The sequence below is a fragment of the Rhinopithecus bieti genome, unplaced genomic scaffold (genome assembly GCF_001698545.2).
Source record: "Rhinopithecus bieti isolate Rb0 unplaced genomic scaffold, ASM169854v2 scaffold_2574, whole genome shotgun sequence".
Lineage (NCBI taxonomy): Eukaryota > Metazoa > Chordata > Mammalia > Primates > Cercopithecidae > Rhinopithecus > Rhinopithecus bieti.
The window spans coordinates 4162401-4183876 of record NW_016804493.1 but is presented as its reverse complement, the minus strand read 5'-3'; the positions used below and the strand labels follow the sequence as shown (position 1 = coordinate 4183876).

The following is a 21476-nucleotide window of genomic DNA, read 5'->3' as shown; positions in this document are numbered from 1 at the left end:
TTTTTTTTTTTTTTTTTTTTTTTTAAAGAAAATTATTTTTTTGAGGTGGTGGGATAGAACAGCAGATCTCTTAGAAGGAAGTCAAAGAAGTTGCTGGATTCAGCCTTGGGCAAATGAGCAGCAAGGATGGCTCAGGTCATTGAGATGTGCAAATGGAGTTTTGTATCAGGGCTGTAGTTATCTGTGGTGCTAATGATGTGTGTCCACAAAATCCCCTTAGGCCTTCTTGAGACCCTTGGGGGAGCATTTTCCGTTGCAATCTCTGAAATAATGTGACAACCTCTTGTAAAAGCAAGGGAGGACGGTGACTGTCAAAATGCTGCTCAAATTTCCTTGGAGGTTGCACTCATTTTTATTAAACTGAACTTTGGTCAGTTTTTTTCATAATAAGAAATTAATTGAGGAATTTGGAGGACGTGATTTCTTCTGTGTGCAATCCAGAATGGTTTAAAGAGAGTGTCAGTGGTTGGTTATTGACTAAGAATCTAAGGTGTTCTCGTCCTGTGTTTTATGTATTTTGGTGGACACAGAAAGCACAGGCACATCTCACATACCCCATAAATATATGTGATAGAGGCGGGAGGCAGAGAAATTCTAGGCGGACAGGATGGGTCACCGATAAAATCCCACCTTCAAGCTGAAAAGCCTTAAACCCATGGCCCAAAGTGAGAACTTCTATCCCTGTTTGCCCACTCTCTCCTGATTGGTTCTTTCTGAATAATGTCTTTTTACCAATTCAATGTCGCTTCTTCCGAAACTACCTATAGCCCACCCTGCCCCCCATCCTTGCCTGTAAAGACCCCAGACTCAGTTGGTAGAGGAGAGAAGTGGTTTGACTAGAGAGAGGTGACTTGACTTTAGAGGGCCAGCTAGACTTCAGGAGAGACGGCTTAACTTTGGAGAAAAGCCCCAGAGATGGCTAGACTTCAGATTATCTGCCCATCCTGTCCTCTCTCCAGCTCCCCTCTCCACTGAGAGTCATTTCTATTGCTCAATAAAATACTCTGCCTCCACCATCCTTGAAGTGTATGTGTGACCTAATTTCTTCTCGGACTCTGGACAAGAACTTAGGACCCACTGCATGCAGGTACCCAAAAAAGGCTGCCACACTAGCCCTTTGCCCTTGCTGGTGGAGGGCAGCCACCCCATGTGATGAGGCAAGGGGCCCACTGAGCTGATAACATACTATTGTCCACAGGATGGTGGAGCTAAGAGAGTATTGCAACATGCCCTCTGGGGCATCAGGGGTTGCAGACCTCCTGACCTGGGTGCTACCGCAGGGCCCGCACAGATCCTGCTGGTACCCAAAGCAGCCAGTCAGATCCTGCACTTGCTTACTTACTGCAAGAAGTTGAGTGTGGTGGGTTGAATAAATGGGGCACCCCTGTTGCAAGCCTGACAAAGGAGTTGAGAAAAACTCCTGCATCATCTACACCTAATAGGTACCCACAAATATTAAGAAAACATCCCTCCAGGCTGGGCGTGGTGGCTCACACCTGTAATCCCAGGACTTTGGGGGGCCTAGGCGAGCGGATCACAAGGTCAAGAGATCGAGACCATCCTGGTCAAAATGGTGAAACCCCATCTCTACCAAAAATACAAAAATTATCCAGCTGTGGTGGCACGCACCTGTAGTCCCAGCTACTGGGGAGGCTGAGGCAGGAGAATCGTTTGAACCCGGGAGGTGGAGGTTACAGTGAGCCAAGATCCTACCACTGTACTCCAGCCTGGGCAACAGAACAAGACTCCGTCTCAAAAAACAAACAAACAAACAAACAACAAAACAACAACAACAAAAATCCCTCCGAACCACAGGCAGTTCTTGGATCACTTGCTCAGGGAGGTCTGACAGAGTCATCCATGAGATGAGGAACCACCACCAGCACCATAGCTTGCCATCCACATTAGTGAGTGAGCTACCTTGGAACTGATTCTCCAGCTCCATTTAAAACTTCTTATTACTGTAGTCCAGGCAAACGTGTCAACTGCAAACCCAGGAGAGACCCAGGATCAGAAGCACCTGTTCAAATTGTCCTTAATTCCTTACCCAATGAGACTGTAGGCTTTCTACTTGAAGTAACTGGTACTTCAAAACTTGTTCTCTTGCTGTAAAAATTAGGAAACTAGAAAAACAAGTGAAACTGCTACCGAAGTGAAGGACCGCAATCTGGAGAAAAGGAAAATAAATGATGTGAGCTCTAGAACTACTATGGCTCTAATCACCTGGAGATCATTTGTGGACAGTGACACAGGAAAGGACAACTCAAGCAGATATAACATTCTCACTGAGTTGGGAAGACAGAGACTAGAGTTAGGGGAGGATGACGTGGGTAGAACTGGTATACTGGAAAAGTGGGAATCATGCAGAAAATAGCTCCAGAAATTAGAACAGAAAAATTAGAATTTTGAGTCTGTTGCTAAATACTGAACTTCGCATATATTAGATGAAACTCCATGAGTGGCATAAAGAACAACTGGGAGAGGCAAGCTCACCGACTTCGAATACTTATACAGTCAGAGAGACAAGTTCCATGCATTACTCCCTAGGACAACTGAGAGGCCAGGCCTCAGCAGTAAGGTGAAACTAGTCCTAGAATAAAGGCTATTCTAATCCATCCCTAGTAAAGCTTAAAAAAGCTTGAAAGTAAAGTGATATGTGCTGGCTGCAGTGGTGTGCACTTGTCCCAGCTAACTGGGAAGCTAATGGGGGAGGATCCATTGAGGTCAGCCTGGGCAACATAATGAGACTCTGTCTCTTAAATCTTTTAAAAATAAAATAAAACCAACGACAACAAAAATAACTGTTGGTGGCATGTGCCTGTAGTCCCAGCTACTTGGGAGACTGAGGTGAGAGGATTATTTGAGCCCAGGAGTTCAGAGGCGGAAGTCAGCTATGATTGCATCACTGAACTCCAGCCTGACATAGTGAGACCCTGTCTCAAAAAAAAAGGAAAGTTACTTAACTGTCTGCCGACACTCTTTTAAGAAAGACCAAAAAAAAAAACATGCAAAAAAGTAAATATATATTTTATTATATACAACATAATGTACTATATATTATATGCAACATGTTATTTATAATAAAATATAGTTATGTATCACAAATATAATAAAATATAGTTATATATTTTACATATGTACATATTGTAGATCTGTATAGATAAAAGTGTGTATACATAGATTATATAAATATAAAATTGCTATTAACCAAGAGAATATCAGGGAATGTAAACCTACTTAGAAATGGCAAAGGTGATGGAATTAGCTCAAGGACTTTAGAAAAGTCATTTAAAATCATTATGTTTAAAATCTTTAAACGTAATTAGGACAGAAATGGAAGATATGAAAATGAACCATGAAAAAATGAGCATAAAAGTACAATATATAAAATGAAAATTCTATTGAGTCAGACTTAGAGCAGCCATTGAAAAATGAAATATCAGTCAACTTGATGATGTCCTAAAAGAAATTACATAAAATGAAGCACAGAAAGAAGTAAACACATTAAAAGAACAAAATCCCAGTGATTTGTAAGACAACATCAAACGATTGAACATACGTTTAATTGGTGTCCTCAGAAACAGAGGCTCAGAAATAATTTCTGAATAAATAAGGGCTGAAAACTTTCCAAAATTAATGAACACTGTAAAACCAGAGATCTAAAAGTTTTAATGAACCCAAGCAGGATAATTGTGAAAAAGGAAACAGACAGAGTCACATTATAAACAAACAAGATATGAAATCAATATAAGTGTCCATTGCAGATTAATGAATAAAGAAAAAATGGTACATATACATATACCATTTATATACACATATATCATGATATATATATATCACAAAATATTATTCAGCCATAAAAAGAAAGCAGTCCTGTCATTTGCAACAACATGGATGGAGCTGAAGGTCATTAAGTTAAAGGATATAGACTAGACATAGAATGACAAATATCACATGTTCTCACTTATATGTGGAAGCAAAAATATTGATCACACGGAGGTAGAGAGTAGAATGATAGTTAGCAGAGCTTGGGAAGGGTACGGAAAGGGAAGAGGAAGGGAGGTTGGATTAACATGTACAAACATACAGTTAAATAGGAGGAATACGTTTTAGTGTTTGATAGCACAGTAGGGTGACTATAATGAACAGTAATTTATTAAATATTTCAAAATAGCTGCAAGAGAAGATTTGAAACATTTTCAATACAAAAAAAAGATAAACATTTGAGGTGGTGGGTATCCTAATGACCCTCATTTGATCATTACACTTGGACATATGTGTAAAACTATCACGTGTAGTCCAAAAATACGTACAATTATGTATAAATTTAAAAAAGAAAAGAAAAAAGTGGAATACAAAATATGTGTATAATATTATAGAATTAGAACCATTTTAAAGACATAGAAATATGGTAGGAAATAAACATAATCAGATTCATCAAAAAGGAATTTAAAAAACAGATTTCTGAAAACCAGTGATAAGAAAAAAATTGTCTTAAAAAGCAATCAGAGATAAAAGACCCTTTACATATTGGGCAATAAAGATAAGAATAGTTTCAGATGTCTCGTCAATAACTATGTAAGCCTGAGGACAATGGAATTACATCTTCTAACTGCTCAAAGAAGAGGAAGAAAAACAGTCTTGTAAACTTAGAATCTGAAATCCAACCGTAAATATCATTCAAAAGTAAAGGCAAAATGAAGACTTTCAGACACACAACATGAACTTTTTCAGACAAATAAAAACTGTGCAGCAGACTTATACTACAAGAAAGGTGAAAGGATGTTCTTCTAATGTAATATAAATGATAGCAGATGGAAAACTGGCTCCCACATGGAGGAAGGAAAAGTGCTGAGAAAGGAGCAAAATTAATGCACAAAATGATAGTGATGGCTACTGCCAGTGATGGAAGCAGAAAGGAATGTAATCGGTTTTACTTGCACCAGTGCAGTGTTGTAACATAAACTTGCTTAATTGAATAAAGCATAAATTAAGCACTCACGGAAGCAAAATAAAATACAACACCACCACCACCAAGAGTAAATGTACACCAAATTCAGAGAGCACAAGCGGTGTGGCAGAGGTGACCGGGAAGACCCAGTCTGGGAGGAGACGCTTTGCCAGTTCTGTCTGCCTCTGTGCTTAGGGCCTACTGAGAGTGTTTGCTGAAAAAAATGGCAGAGCCTAGGAGGCTTCAGAAACAAATTGGATATCTGAGTTCTTACAAGATGATACTCCCCCCAGCATGACATTTTCTGAGGATAATTCAGTTGTTGCTATGCCGTCTGTATGCGCTATGTGGTGGGAGGTACTTATATGCACTTTGATATTTTCCTTATTCATTTGGTTCTGTATCTCTTTTAAAAACATCTTGCCTGTGTAAACGGAGTCTGCCCAACTCCTCCTGAGCTTGGTGTGCACGCTGTGTCCTGCTGCTGTCTGTGAGATTTCCCCTGCCTTGGTTGGACAGGATAGGTCCACGTTGTCCAAGAGCGCTTCCCGGTTGCTTAGCAACATGGTGCTCACAGACTCTCCACTGACTGGGGGAAGGGAGATGTCAAGGACACAAAAGTGCCAGGCCACAAAGACCCCACTGTGATATCAGAGGTCCTTTCTCACTTGAACAGCACCACTTGTTAAGAGCAAATGTATATATATTTTAAAAGCCTAGGGCATCTGGTATTCCAAGGTGGTCTCCCATCCCAGGACTAAGCAGCCTTGACCCCTGCTTAGCTTCTGAAATCAGGTACGTTCAGGGTGGTGTGGCTGTAGACAACAGCAACTAATTTTTGAGGAAGGATTAATATGAATTAGGAATCCTGGCTTAAGTATTTCTCTGGAAAGAGAAAAATTATTCTTTACAAGAAGCCAGTAACTGTAACTACTCAATTAAAATATTTGATTATATTTCTATACGTGATATTTTCCTTAATGATTTCTACAGACCACAATATGTATTTAATAAATATCCTACACTATGGAACCATAAGGAAGAATGAAATTATGTCTTTTGCAGCAGCATGGATAGAGCTGGAGGCCATTATCCTAAGTGAACTAACTCAGAAGCAGAAAATCAAATATCACATGCTTTCACTTATAAGTGGGAGCTAAACAATGAGTTCACGTGGACATCAAGTTGGACATAGTAGACACTGGGGACTCCACAAGGAGGAAGCTGGGAGGGTTTGAGGGTTGACAAATTACCTGTTGAGTACAATGTTCAATATTTGGGTGATGGATACTCTAAAAGTCAGTCCCTACTGTTACACAATATACTCATGTAACAAACATGCACACATATCCCCTGAATCTAAAAAATCAATCGTCTGGTCACTTCCCCGCAAACTATGTGGGGAACATGAGTCAGGCAAGTTGGCTAGGCGTAGCTCTTTTTCTGAGGGTGGGATTCATAATAAGGTTGTTAGTAGAAAGTGAAGAAGGAGGAGTGGAAAAAAAGGCACTGAGGGAAGCTACAGTTTCCTGAATAAGCGAATCTAAGGTGCATATATTGCATATATGCAGTCAAGTGTTAAACTTTTAAAGCTCCCTAGACTGTATAAACATGAAGGAAAGTCTCTTTATGGGGTGGCAATGATGTTGTGGTGTCTCATTTTGTGAGATAATAAGCCATTTGGGCTGACACTCTCGTGGTTTCAAGCACTCCTCCTTGCAGGAAACTCTCAGTTCTCCAGCTCGAAGATTTCTGATGATCAGAGAATGGCAGCTTCAGGGCTCTGGGTAGTAGCTGGTTGCCCAGCCACTAACTGAGGATGTCTAAAACCAACCTTGTTACCTCCTCTCAGTGCAGCAGCTCCTGCTTCCTGCCATGGATGTGACAGAAATCTTTTTTTTATTTTTATTTTTATTTATTTCTTTTTTTTTATACTTTAAGTTCTAGGGTACATGTGCACAACGTGCAGGTTTGTTACATATGTATACATGTGCCATGTTGGTGTGCTGCACCCATTAACTCGTCATTTACATTAGGTATATCTCCTAATGCTATCCCTCCCCCTGTCCCCTCCCCACAATAGGCCCCGGTGTGTGATGTTCCCCACCCTGTGTCCAAGTGATCTCATTGTTCAGTTCCCACCTATGAGTGAGAACATGCGGTATTTGGTTTTCTGTTCTTGCGATAGTTTGCTGAGTGTGGCACATATACACCATGGAATACTATGCAGTCATAAAAATGGATGATTTCGTGTCCTTTGTAGCAACATGGATGCAGCAGAAATCTTTTTTGATCTTTCTCAGGCTCACTACACACCCTGCCTTCTGTTTTACAAGGTGCCTTATGGAAGGAACCTTTCCCATTCCCACTCGACTCCCGTGTGACATCACACTTGGGCTGTTACACAGATGCACACATGGTGTGTGTGCGTGTGTGTGTGTGTGTGTGCGTCCTCAGCTAGGCTCTTGCTGATAGGCTCTTATCTTTTTTTTTTTTTAATTGAGATACAGTTTTGCTCTTGTTGCCCAGGTTGGAATGGAATGGCATGATCTCAGCTCACTGCAACCTCTGCCTCCCGGGTTCAAGCGATTCCCCTGCCTTAGCCTCCTGAGTAGCTAGGATTACAGGTGCTTGCCACCACGCCTGGCTAATTTTTATATTTTTAGTAGAGATGGGGTTGCGTCGTGTTGGTCAGGCTGGTCTTGAACTCCTGACCTTGTGATCCACCGACCTCGGCCTCCCAAAGTGCTGGGATTACAGGCATGAGCCACCGCAGATAGGTTGTTATCTTAAATGCCATTTACTTTCCTTACAAGGATTTACGGTAAGTAGCCAAGTGCTAGGCACAGCAGACATACAATACTATTAATTAAACAAACTACCATGGAAATAGGAAGGCTGCTTCAAAGCAACTTAGAATATTTCAGAAAAAATCTAAATGAGAGAGATAATCTCTGTTAATACAGGTTCTGGAAATAGTGCTCTTTGACTAGTTCGTTCCACCCTGGATGTCCATATCTTACTTTATAACGGATAACATCCACTTTATGTTTTTGAAAGGATGGATGACCTTTTAACTTGAAATTTTATAACAACCTTAAAAATTTCTTTGGAGTTTCTGAACCCTTTTACAACAATAATAATGGTAATACTTATCCTGTGAAGATAATTTACTCTGCATCTGTGTATCCTTGAAATTGACTTGGATTAAAAAAATAAATTTGTGCTGTAAGTCTTTGCTCCTCTTTCCTATGCTTCACAAAATGCTTGTTAGCTAAGGAGACATTTCGGATTACCAGGCCCTGCAGTTGTCTTTCTCCTTTAAAGACTCTTTTCTTGCTGTGCCTGTGTTGAGGGGCAGAAAGCATGGCTTGCTGATGGATTCAGATGCAGGGTTTACCCCACACTCTGCAGCTCTGCCACTCTCTCCTGGCAGCTGTGGTAACTGAAGGATGTTGCTTTTGTATCACGTTATAATCACAGCTATGTAGAAGAAATTCATGGGTAGAGAAATTTTCTGAGCCTTTATAGAGAGTTATTTAAAACGATCACAGCCTTGGATTAGTTGATTCACTCTGCACAATTTTTCATAATAACTTTCCGTGATGGGGTTCAACTTTGAGAGATGGGCTTAGAGTCCTGCCTGAGTTCTAGTCTGGGATGTAGGGTTAAGTTATTGAGATATGGAAGAGTCAGAATCATTACTTTTTACTCTTTATTTTAGGTTTTGCAGGTAAAGGGTTTTCTTTTTTTAATTTTATTTTTTGTGAGTACGTAGAACATGTATATATTTGTGTGGCACATAAGATGTCTTGATCCAGGCATGTGATGTATAATAATCACATAATCAAAAATGGGGTATCCATCCCCTCAAGCATTTGCAATTTGGATTATAAACAATCCAGTTATGGTCTTTTAGTTATTTTAAAATGTGCAACTAAATTATTATTGAGTATAGTCCCTCTGTTGCACTATCAAATACTGGGTATTACTCATTCTTTCTAACTTTTTTTTTGTACTAATTAATCATCCCTACCACCCCTTATCCCCCAACTACCCTTCCCAGCCTCTGGTAACCATCTTTCTACTCTCTATGTTCATGAGTTCAATTGTGTTGATTTTTAGATCCCACAAATAAGGGAGAACACGTGATGTTTGTCTTTCTGTGCCTGACTTATTTCACTTAGCATGATGAGTTCCAGTTCCATCCATATTGTTGCAAATGACAGAATCTTATTCTTTTTTATGGCTGAATAGTACTTTGTGTAAAGGGTTTTCTTGACAGCTTCTCTGCCCATCTCTTTTCCTTCGAAGAGGAAGATGAAGGACTTTCCTTCGAAGAGGAAGATGAAAGTCTTGTTTCCTTAACATTAAGGAAAATATAAAATACAAGGAAAGGAAATATTTTCTCAAAGGTAGGATACCCTAAAGAGTGAAGGAGTGCTGTTTTGACTTGATGTGTGCTGGGAAACATTTTCTTCTACCCAGTGTTCCCCAAATTTCTCCTTGTCACTTAACCATTAACCCTTTATCAGCTGGTGACTATGGTAGAATGGTAACTGTAGGTCTATTTCATAATCTTCTAAGCTACGCAAAACATTGTAGAACTATAGGTGGTCATTTTAAAAAATGAAGATAAATCCTGTGTCTTCCATTAACATACTTTAGTGCTCAAACTTTAGTTAGTAAGTTTTCCTTAATGTTACCTCCAATGCTTCCTGCCAGAATGGAAAACAATTGTCAACTGTTACAGATCAGAGATGCATAGACTGGCATATAGGCCCACGACTATGGATTCTTTATACATTTTGAGGCTGAAAAACCCTCCTTTTTCAACCCTTTATTGCCGCTTTCAGAAACTCCCATTAATCTTTTTTATAAATAACATATTGTGCTTTTACACCATTTCTTTCTTCAAGTTATCCACCTAACACATCAGTTGTTGGGCTTTGAATTAGAAGACTTGGAGTCATCTTAGCTTGAGTTCCAAAGCTCCCCAGGCTTCTCCATTATACTTGTCTAAAGCCATTTCCCCTCTATGTTATATTTGTGCAGCTTTTTTCTTCCTAAAGGGATTACATCCACATCTGTTTCTATTAAACACCACTCTGCTTATCTTTTTTTCCCTCCAAATTGTCAAGGGCGCCTCTTTCTTCTTAATTCTGTGTCCTAGCCTCATCTCTATGGAGATTTATCCAAGACCTGCCTGGAGGAAATATCTTATTAAAATGTAAATAGATTCTCAACATTTCAAACACATCCAATTCATCCTAATTTGGCTATTTATTTGTTGAGTTCATGTTTCTATTTCTTAAAAAAATTTAAAAGACAGCAACTTTAAATGGAGTTTTCATGGTGGGGAGACATGGCATTTGGAAGTTTATGTATAATTGTTCGTATGGAACAACTATCTGTGCCGTAAAATTAAAATTTATTTTATATCCCTTTCTTTGCTTTTAAGGAAAAGAGATATCCAGATTGGCTTGGGGATAAGAATGTTTTCAGTTTTCATACCTGGTTGACTGAGCCCTTTGTCTTTTCTTATTGTGTTAAAGAACTCTGAATCCTGTTTCGACAGATGCAAAATAGAAGTGTGTTTCCTCTTCCCACTCGACTTTTGTAATGCAGTGTCTTTTATTAATAGGAATAAAATTCAGGAAATGGGAAATTGAGACTTGGCTCAAATTAGTTCAGAAATATGGCTATTGCAACTCTATTATTTTGTTCCTATGACAATTTTCAGGAGAGTCAGCACAAACTAAATCAAGTGATATGACTAAAACACTGTGAGTTTTAATTAATTGATCTCTACAAAATAATTTGGGGACAAAAGGCTATACAATGGAAAAATATTAGCATAGTGATGACTGCATATAATGAAAGTTTCCTGGGAACTATTTTTATAGCCATCTTTCTCTCTCTGCAATGCTCTCATCCCTTCTACTGAGCTCATGTCACACTTTATGTGAATCTCAAGTTGTCCATTGTTTGGCTGCTTCTGCTTTTGAAACCTGCAGAGAAGCTGGGCAGAGGCTTTAGAAGGGGCTGGTGGGAACTGAAGGTGAGGATGAGGATGATGAGGCTGTTAAGCTGTCACTCAAAGTAAAATGAGGGAGTCCTGTGGATTAGAACTAAATTATAGTGGGAAGTAAAAATATAAAATCATGTACCTGTATGTGTGTGTGCACACAATCTCACTTACCCCCTCCCACAAAACCAGTGAGTAAAGAAATTGAGTATTCCTTGAAGAAAATGAGAAACGAAAACATCCCAGAAGTCAACACAGACACAATTTGTTCACTCATTTATTCATGCATTTCCTTCCATATTTGCTCCTTTCTCAGTACCCTGTGCTAAAAAATATATTACAGGGGTTTAAAAAAATGGCCAAATATCTTTGAAGAAAGTAGAATTAATTTGGGCCAATATTCACATGTGTATAAGATTAAAATGTAATTTAAAAGGGCAAGGGTTTATTGCCTTTACCCCACTGCTATGCACCACTGGGTTAATGAACAAAAGCCCTCTTGTTTTTTTCTTTTTTTTTTTAACTTTTATTTTAAGTTCAGGGGACATATGCAGGTTTGTCATATAGGTAAACTTGTGTCATGGGGGTTTGTTGTACAGATTTTGTCACTCACATATTAAGCCTAGTACCCATTAGTTATTTTTCTTGATCCTCTCCCTCCTTCCACCCTCCACTCTCTGGTAGGCTCCAGTGTATGTTGTCTCCCTCTATATGTCCACATGTTCTCATCATTTAGTTCCCACGTACAAGTAAGGACATGTGGTATTTGATTTTCTGTTTCTGCATGAGTTTGCTAAGGATAATGGCCTCCAGCTCCTTCCATGTTCCTGTGAAGGACATGATCTTGTTCTTTTTTTTATGGTATTTCATGGTGTATATGTGCCACATTTTCTTTATCCCTTTTTTGGGAGTGTAAATTAGTTCAAACATCGTGGAAAACAGCCTGGTGATTCCTCAAAGCCCACTTGTTACTAAAAGAGTTTTTCTTTGGGGATTCCTTTGGTTATACAACAAAAAAGCAAACACGGGGTGAAAGGCTGTGGGTAATGGCTCCTTTCAAGACCGCATCTAGTAAAATTTCCTGAACTGATTCTCCTGGAGTCAGTCACTAGATACATAAGGCCAGGCAATAAATACAGCAGGAATTTGTATGTAAAACTCCTTCCAGCTGCCACAGAAATGCAACAAATTTCAGTTCAGATTTGATATGTAAAATAAATGATTGAGAACAGTGCAAAGGAAATATAGCATTCAATGGACTTCACTAGCTAACAGAAAATGAACCTCTCAAGTCCTGTTTACCAGTGACATCGGTTCATTTCTCCAAACTTGCTGCAGCTTTATATAGATTGTTTAAAAGGTTAGATGCCACGACCCTGCTGCAACAAAGAGATAACACAAGGAGGTGAATGTCAGCAGTGCAGGAATGCACATAAAAGGAAAATGTTTGAGCTTTTAAAGGTGAAAACACCAAGGCAGAGAATTAGAGTAAAATGTTTCCGCTAGTTCAACTGAGAAAGAGAGTTTGATGGGTTGTTTCCCCGGACTAAGGAAAGGAAAGATGTTTATGTGGACTGGATGGTTATAAGATGAATATAATGGTACCTCCAAATGAGCATCATTTTGAGCATCATATATTCTATTCACACCAGGGGCTCTGATTTATAATTACTCTAATTGAGCCCAGAATTGGGACAAATGGATATTCACGTGGCATTTTCTTCTTAGGCACGGAGTATATTGGGCACATACTACCATAACAACTACAGGGTGCAAGTGAGGATTGCTTATTACAGCTTACTTGCAATGGATGTGCATTTCTAGGTCACTGATTCTGGCACTGCAGTGTTCATGGCAAACAGTGCAGCCGGTGTATGAAGGGGGATTTGTATGCAGGATGGTCGGCACAACTGGATGGACTTTAACTGGATCTGCTTGGATGACTAACTCTAAAGGAAGTCTGGGTGTCTCTAGATAGCATCCTACCTAATGGGAAATGCACTTGAGTTTGGATTTGCTGATATCCGAGTACATTAAACGAAAACATATACTGAGCTGCGAACACAGAAAAAAAATAAAGCATTACAAACAGCAAGAGAAGTAGTGACTAAAATGTCTCCTTTAGTCCTGAATTCTGTATCCTATTTTATTGTGGGGGAATCCATTAGGAGAAAAGATAAGATTGAAGATTGAGATCTTCCAAGTAATGCTGAGTACCTGTCTATCACAGCATATCATCTAAGAGATGGTGTTAGCCGGTTTACTCTGCTCTAGGAACACACTTATCTTTTTAAGTTGGTTACATTCAGCCATGATGGTATTCAGGTTGTTGACACACGATTTATAAGAGGATTTAGTTTTCCTTAAACGGCAATATGAATTCTGAAATGAAAATCTAATCTCAAAACTAGTGCAGGTCAATTTGCAATAACATCTTAAAACATGAGTGTGGAGAATCTTGAAATATTAGGAAGAATAATTTTCCTGTTTCAGGAAAAAGCAGTGTAGGAAGAACAGGGTCATTAGTAGCTGATTTGCTGAGCCAAATGCAGGCCTTCTGACATGTTTAAGCTGATCCAGAGACTGATATTTGCTTAAGGGTGCAAATGTCTATCTCTTTATTGAACTCTGAAAGCACTGCTGGAATATAAAATGGATATCTTATTCTTCAGTCTTGGAAGGAAAATTAGGTATTTTTGAGTATTATTGATTCCAGCCTCTATATTGAGTTTATACAGAAAACAAGGACCTGAGGGGCTCCTGTCTGTTGTCCCAGGGTCACCCAGGGCAGGTTGGTTCTGAAGACATTTACAAACTAGTTACGTATACACACGTGTATACCTGTACATATGTTTGTGTGTGTGTATGTGAAGTGCTTTGGAGTGGAAAGAGCCCTGCAGCCGTGGATTCCAATGCAGACTCACTGCTTTAACCCACACAGGTTAGGCAATTTTAGGCACCTCCCCTTGCTTTGGGTTGTCATCTGGCCACGAGGAACCTGCACTCAGTCTCTGCGCTAACATTTCTAGGCTAATATCTTTTGAATGTGTTGAGAAGGATGGTTGATACTAAGTGTGTTTTCTTTGTGTGTGTAGATTTGAAAACATGTAATGGAAGCCTGCTATGTGCCAGACACTCTTCTGGTTGCTGGGGACACCAGAGCAAAGAAAAGAGACAAAAGAAGGTGGCATTTGAGCAAAAATGTGGAGAAGGGAACAGAAAGAGGAAAGAATGTTCTAGGTAAAGAGAAAATCAATTGCAAAGGCCCTGAGGTGGGAGCCTGCCTGGCATGTTTGAGAAAAAGCAAGGAGGCCACTCTGGCTGGAGTAGAGTAAGGGAAGGTTGAGGAATAAATGGTGAAATTGGAGACCAAAAGGATATAGAGGAATAAAAAAAAGGATGTGGGATTTTTCCTCTGTGTCAATTAGGAATGAATCATCATACAGTGTCGAGCCTGGGAAGTGATAGGGTCAGACCTGTGTTTTGAATGAAACACTGGCTGATATGTTGAGAATAGATTCCAGGAGGTGCCAAGGGAGGAAATGGGGAGAAAAGTTAGGAGGCTGTGATGGCAATCCTGGAAAGAGATGCTTACACTGAAGCGTTAATGGAAGACGTAGTGGAAAGGGCTCAGATTCTTAATATATTTTGAAAATTAGAGCTAATTGGGTTGCTAATGGATTGGACATGGGCTGTGGCAGAAGGAGAGGAGACAAGCAGGAACCAAGGTTTAAAGCATTGAAACGAGAAGGATGAGATTTCCACTTAATAAAATTGGGAAGCCTGTTGGAAGAGCAGATGTAGGGGATTGGGTGTTTGTTTGGTTAGTGGGGGATAGGCATTCCATTTTGGGCACAGAAAATTTGAGGTTCCTGTTTGCAATCTAAATAGTGATATCAAGGCTGGGCATGGTGGCTCACACCTTTAATCCTAGCACTTTGGGAAGTCGAGGTGGACAGATTGCTTGAGCCCAGAACCAGGAGTTTGAGACCAGCCTGGACAACATGACCAAAAAACCCCAATTGTTCAAAAGATTAGCTGAGCGTGGTGGTGCGGACTGTAGACCCAGCTACTCAGGAGGCTGAAGTGGGAGGATTGCTTGAGCCTGGGAGGTTGAGGCTGCAGTGAGCTGAGATCCTGCCACTGTACTCCAGTCTGGGCTACAGAGTGAGACCCTGTTTTTTTTTGTTTTTGTTTTTGTTTTTTTTTTAAAGATGTCAGACAGACAGAGTTTGGGGTTTAAGCTGGGAATTGTCAGCATACATCCAGTATTTAAAGCCATGAGTTCTCCAAGGAGTGAGTGTATACATAGGCAAAGAAGACATAATTGGATAAAGCTTGGTGGCCCTACAGTGTTCACAGAAGTCTGGGAGATGGGGAAGAACCATAAATGAAACTGAAGAGAGAGGTCAGTGAGGAAGGAGAAGAAACAGGACAGTGTGGTGATTGGGAAGCCAAGTGAAGAGTGTCAAATATTGCCGTTATGTCAATGCGGGAGAAAACTGATTGAGATGAGAATGACGGGGAAAGAGGCTTCACATTTTAATCTTTCACTAGCTGGAGATGGTGCTGCTTCTGACTTTGCAAACGCTAGAATCTTGGTCTCTCTTTATTACTTTTTATTCCTGCTTGCAGATGGAAGTTCTTTTCTGAGCTGATCTCTCTTGAAGTACTTTGTCAAATCCATCCAATAATGACCAACTCATGCCATTACCATTCTGTTTTCTAATTACTTCCCATAGAGCTACAATATAATTAGGTACATGAACTATCTCAATGGTTATCAGACATGATCATTGACCAAATACTTTGCTCCTTCACAATGTGGCTTGCCTTCTTTCCAGCTTGTAATAGAATGTTCCTTACTACCCCTTCTTTAAGTTAATATTGAAGATTTAGGTTTTAAGATTTTGACTGATGACCCCTTGAGAAGCAACGAAATGCTAGGCAGTCCCCAAATTCCAGTGGCCTAAAAGAGCAAGTGTTTATTTTGCACTCATGCAAGGTCTCCTGCAGATTTGGGAGGCTCTGGGGTGACTGTCCTTCAGATCTTGGCTCAGCTTGGCACTTCCACAAGCTCCAAGGGAAGAGCAGATGGTTGGAGAGTTGACCACCAGTGAAGTACCTTCCAGTAGGAATTATACACCACCCCCAAAGCAAAACCAGATGGTTGATTCTAATGTCTAAGGCTTCAAGAAGAAGAGGAAAAAAGAAGAAGAAGAAGAAGAGGAAGACAAAGAGGAGGAAGAGGAAGAAGGTATCTGAGAACAGCTTAAAGCTGGCCTCAGAAATGGTTGATATTTTATCTTTACAATCACAAATCAGTGTAAAGTCATATGAATTTACTTTTTATCTTCTAATATAATAGCAAGATAATTTTCTTGAAGAAAATTTGTGCTTACTTCCGGGTATTTCTGAGATTCTAAAGACAGAATAGCTAGCATTCTGTGAACAGGTAAAGTTTTTAGTAAACCTTCAATAATACTCCTAGAGGGAGAAAGTGTACTAAGTTTTCATGGTTTGAACTCTTCCCTTAATTATCCCAGTTGGTTAGCGAACCTAAAATAAAATGACATCAACCCTCCCGAGACCTCGCTCTGTTTCCACTGCGTGTCTTCCAATGGTCTCCCCTTTGCTGTTTCTTTATTTTTCACAGCTGTATTGGAAGTAGCACCTATTTTTAAGCGGCCAGCTACAAGTACTTTAGTTCCAAACTGATGATGGCTAAGCAGTCATTGACACCTCAGTGTAAACTTATTTTTTATTTTTTATTTATTTATTTATTTATTTATTTATTTATTGAGACGGAGACTGGCTTTGTCGCCCAGGCTGCAGCGCAGGCCGGACTCAGGCTCACAGCAAGCTCCGCCTCCCAGTTCATGCCATCTACCTGCCTCAGACCTCCCGACGTAGCTGGGACTACAGGCGCCCGCCACCTCGCCTGGCTAGTTTTTTGTATTTTTTAGTAGAGACGGGGTTTCACCGTGTTAGCCAGGATCCTTGTGATCCACCCGCCTCGGCCTCCCAAAGTGCTGGGATTACAGGCTTGAGCCACCGCGCCCGGCCAAACATATTTATATATAGTTGATCTAGTATTAATGAGAACAAGTTATTTTAACATTAGTGAAATGTTCAGATCTTAGTATTGGTCAAGGAAACTGTCTCTTTACTCTGCCAGAAAGAGCATCTTTGTCTGTTTGGATTTTTGTAATGAAGTACCGTAGACTGCTTGGCTTATAAACAACAGAAATTTATTTCTCATAGATCTAAAGGCTGGATGTCTGAGGTCAGGACGCCAGCATGGTCAAGCTTTGGCGAAGGTCCTCTTCCAAGCTGCAGACTTGGCTTCTCATTGTACCCTCACATGGCAGAAAGAGGATGAGAGAGTTCTTCAGAGTCTCTTTTATGCGGGTGCTGATCTCGTTCAAGAGGGCTCCAACCTCATAATCTGATTACCTCCCACAGGCCTCACCTTCTAATATCATTACATTGAAGGCTGGCATTTCAACATAGGAATTTGGCGGAAGGGGATGGGCCCAAATATTCAATCCATTGCAAAAAGACATAGGCAGAATGACCAACCCTATTGAAATCTCTGTATTCCAGTGGATTTGATTACTACTTGTGTATTTGTAGTACAAAGGAGGAAAAAGCAATACAAATAAAAGTGACTTTGTTTTGGACAGGTCTACAACTCTATGAAGATAAGGAATTACTCATATATTAACCTGTCAGTTATGTGTAGTGATATGTAGCTCACAAGTTATTTCATAGATTCACTCTCATTTGTGTCTCACACAGTAAATAGGGAATGTGTTCATTATTTCTATTTTACAAAGAAGTAAATAGAAACTAAAAAGAAAATCCAGACTTGCTAACATTTACACAGTTAGCAACTGACAAAGCTGGAATTAAAACCTGCTATCTGGTTTTCTTTTGTGCCATTTCCACAAGCAATCCTCTAGATAATACAAAGTAAAGAATATTAATTTTTGTATCACGACCTGAAATTTATTGTATCTGATTAAACAAATAGTTGTACTGAAAAGAGCACATGAAGCTGTTCAAGTAGTGCCCTTGGTTACCTGTGTGTCTTCAGCTATTTAAAGTTCCTTTTGTGCACCTGCCCCTGGAGCATCTGATAATAATTCATTTGTGGTCTCTTAAATATACTCCGAACACCAAAGAGGGGGGCTTCTTTTTATGAATAACTCTTTATGAATTAGCAAATTTTTTATTGTTCTTAATTAGTAGAAATGCTCTAGCATCTTGAATAGTGTTCTTGTTTCAGGATTTTGCTCATCTGACTTGTTACAGAGATTACAGCATGTACTGCTCTCTCTTTTAAAATTAAAATTTATTTTTTCATTTTGATAGCTTTTGGGGTACAAGTGGCTTTGGTTACATGAATGAATTTTGTAGTGGGTGAAGTCTGAGATTTTAGTGCACTCGTCACCCAAGTAGTGTACATTGTACCCAATATGTAGTTTTTAATCCCTTGTCCCACACCCACCCCCACTTTTGAGTCTCTGAAGTCCATTATATCATTCTTATGTCTTTGCATACCTATAGTTTAGCTTCCACTTATAAGTAAGAAATAGAGTATTTGGTTTTCCATTCCTGAGTTACTTCACTTAGAATAAGGGCCTCCAGCTCCATCCAAGTTGCTGCAAAAGACATTATTCCATTCTTTTTATGGCTGAGTAGTATTCCATGGTGTATGTATGCCACATTTTCTTTATCCACTCATTGGTCAATGGGCACTTAGGTTGGTTCCATATCTTTGCAGTTGTAAATTGTGCTGCAATAAACATACATGTGCAGGTGTCTTTTTGATAAAATGACTTCTTTTCCTTTGGGTAGAAGATACCCAGTAGTAGGATTGCTGAATAAGAAATCCGCATACATATTTCCATAGAGGTTGTGTTAATTTACATTCCCACCAGGTGTGTTTAAACATTCCTTTTTCAACACATCCATGCCAGCATCTGTTGTTTTTTGACTTTTCAGTAGTGGCCATTCTTGCAGGAGTAAAGTGGTATCTTGTTGTGGCTTTAGTTTGTATTTGCGTGATGATTAGTGATGTTGAGCATTTTTCACATTTGTTAGACGTTTGTGTTTCTTTTTTTGAGAAATGTCTGTTCATGTCATTTGCCCACTTGTTGATGGGATTATTTGACTCTTCTTGCTGATTTGTTTGAGTTCCTTGTAGATTCTGAATATTAGTCCTTTGTTGGATGCATGGTTTGCAAATATTTTCTCCCATTCTCTGGGTTGTCTGTTTACTCTGCTGATTATTTCTTTTGCTGGCAAGCATGTGCTTTTCTCTTATCTTTTCAATTTGTTGATTATAATTGGAGTTTTGAAATGAATAATTTGAGGAAACTGGATCCAGAGTTATTACTTTTCCACAATAGGATTGAATCATCAGTTGATTTTTTTGGGGGGCATTTGTTAAGTGAATCAGTTCTCTAAAAAAAAGATAGTCCTTGAAATCAGAATTAATTTATTTTTTGAGTTTCCCATTAGGTAATTCTGTACTCTTAGGCAATTTATTTTACCTCTCTGTATTTAGTTTTCTTTCTTAGATGCTTGGAGGGCATCACCACACAATTTTTAATGATGCATACATGATATATTCTATTTTGTTTTAAGTTTGATGGAAAGGGCATCACATACTCTTAATATAATTCTATGATTCATATCTTGTCTAGGGCAACGTTACAACCCTTCAGGTGATCTGGCGAGTAAGCATTCTATATGGAATGAGCGCAAAGCCAAAAATACTTCCGGTATCAGTTTCTCTCTACTAGAGAACCTGCTGAAATAATAAAATTTCCTGAAAACAATCAGTGAAAATTTGAGGTTAAAGATATCATTCATTATAAAATTGGACTCCAAAGTTTTGAAAAAATCAAGGTTTAATTTTAAAACTGACTTAAAGGACATGTGCAAAATATATTGGACCAGGATTAGAAAGAGATCAATATGACTTTTCACTTATAAGAATAATGTGATGGTTCACAGCAGGCAAGTGTGATCACTGCAAAATAAAAATGCCTAATAAAATATTTACAAATTTTGAGGGTATCAGAATGCTATGGAAGCAACCTGGATTAGTTGAACCGAAATGCCAGAGAGGAGAGAATATATCAGAGGTGAGATACTGATTTGTAGCTGTGTGTGTGAGTTTTTCAATGGGAATTTTGCGCTGATCCTAATACGTAATGAGAGGTGGGGATCTAGCTCCAAATATTTTGAGACATAGAGGGAAAAGTCCTCCAGTCTTGATGTGCAAAGGGAATAAAGATCCATCTGGGAGGAAATACAAAGCTGGCCCTTCCAGAAATACTTTTTTGGGGCAGATTTTGAGACTGTTAGGGATTTTGTGTTAGAGGTCTAGGCTGGAAACCCTGAAGGCATGATAGATTTCCCACAGAGATTATTGGGGCTGAGGAAACAGACCCATCAGGCTGTTGATCTAAAATTTTAGAAACCCATGCCTCAGGAATACAAGTGAACCAAACAGAGAAAGTCTTATGCAAACGGCAGCCTAGCTCCAACCCAGATTAATTTACAATTGTTTTGAGCCAATCAATTAATTACTTTATCATGAAATGGGAATCTGTCTCTAGTGGAAGATAATATAATATCTGGATTGTAAATGATTCTTTCATAAACCATATTCAATGTATAATAAAAACCTGTATGCACCAAGAAGCAATCAAATATGACCTATTATGATGGAAAAAGGTGGGTGAGAGGCTCAGACTTAGAAATGATCCAGATTTGGAGTTAGCATAAAGTACTTTAAAATAACTATTAAAATATGTTCAAGAAAAGAGAGAAAACAATGAATAAAATAGATGAAAGAATAGACTGCGTCAACAAAAATTAAAATTGTTAAAATATTCAATGGATATTATAAACCAAAAAATATAACATTGAAAACTAGATGTTCAGTGGAGAGTTATAACAGCAGATTGAAGAGCAAAATACAGGACTGAAAAATTAGAAGGTAGGGTGGAATAAAATACCAAAGTAAACCACAAAGAGGAAAACTAATCATAATAACAACAGCAACACTAATAAAAAACCAGAACAAAGCATAAGTGAAATGTGGTACATGTTCAAAAGGCTTAACATATAAATATTGGAGTCCCACATGGGGAGATGTGAAAAAATGGGCTAGAAGCACTGCTTGAAAAGATGAAGGGTGAGAATTTTCAAAAACATGAACCCACAATTTCAAGAAGCTCAGTAAATTCTAAGCAGGATAAAATGAGAGAAAAGCCACATATTGGCACATAATAGTAACATGGCTGAAACCCAAAGACAGAACAAAAAAAGTGGTATAGAAAAAGAGTCCTATTATGAATGGGAGTTGACAATGAGAACACATGGACACAGAGAGGGGAACATCACACACTGGGGCTTGCCAGGGGGTGGGGAGCAAGGGGAGGGAGAACATTAGGACAAATACCTAATGCTTGTGGG

General features: G+C 39.1%; 1 long non-coding RNA gene across 1 annotated transcript in view; it reads left to right on the top strand.

The window, feature by feature from the left end:
* Nucleotides 1-5555: 5555 nt before the first annotated feature.
* LOC108527410 (uncharacterized) overlaps nucleotides 5556-21476 on the top strand; it is a 51687-nt gene continuing 35766 nt past the window's right edge. Inside the window, exon 1 of the long non-coding RNA XR_001884803.1 lies at nucleotides 5556-5746. This is a non-coding gene — a long non-coding RNA (uncharacterized LOC108527410). The remainder of the gene's footprint in view (nucleotides 5747-21476) is intronic.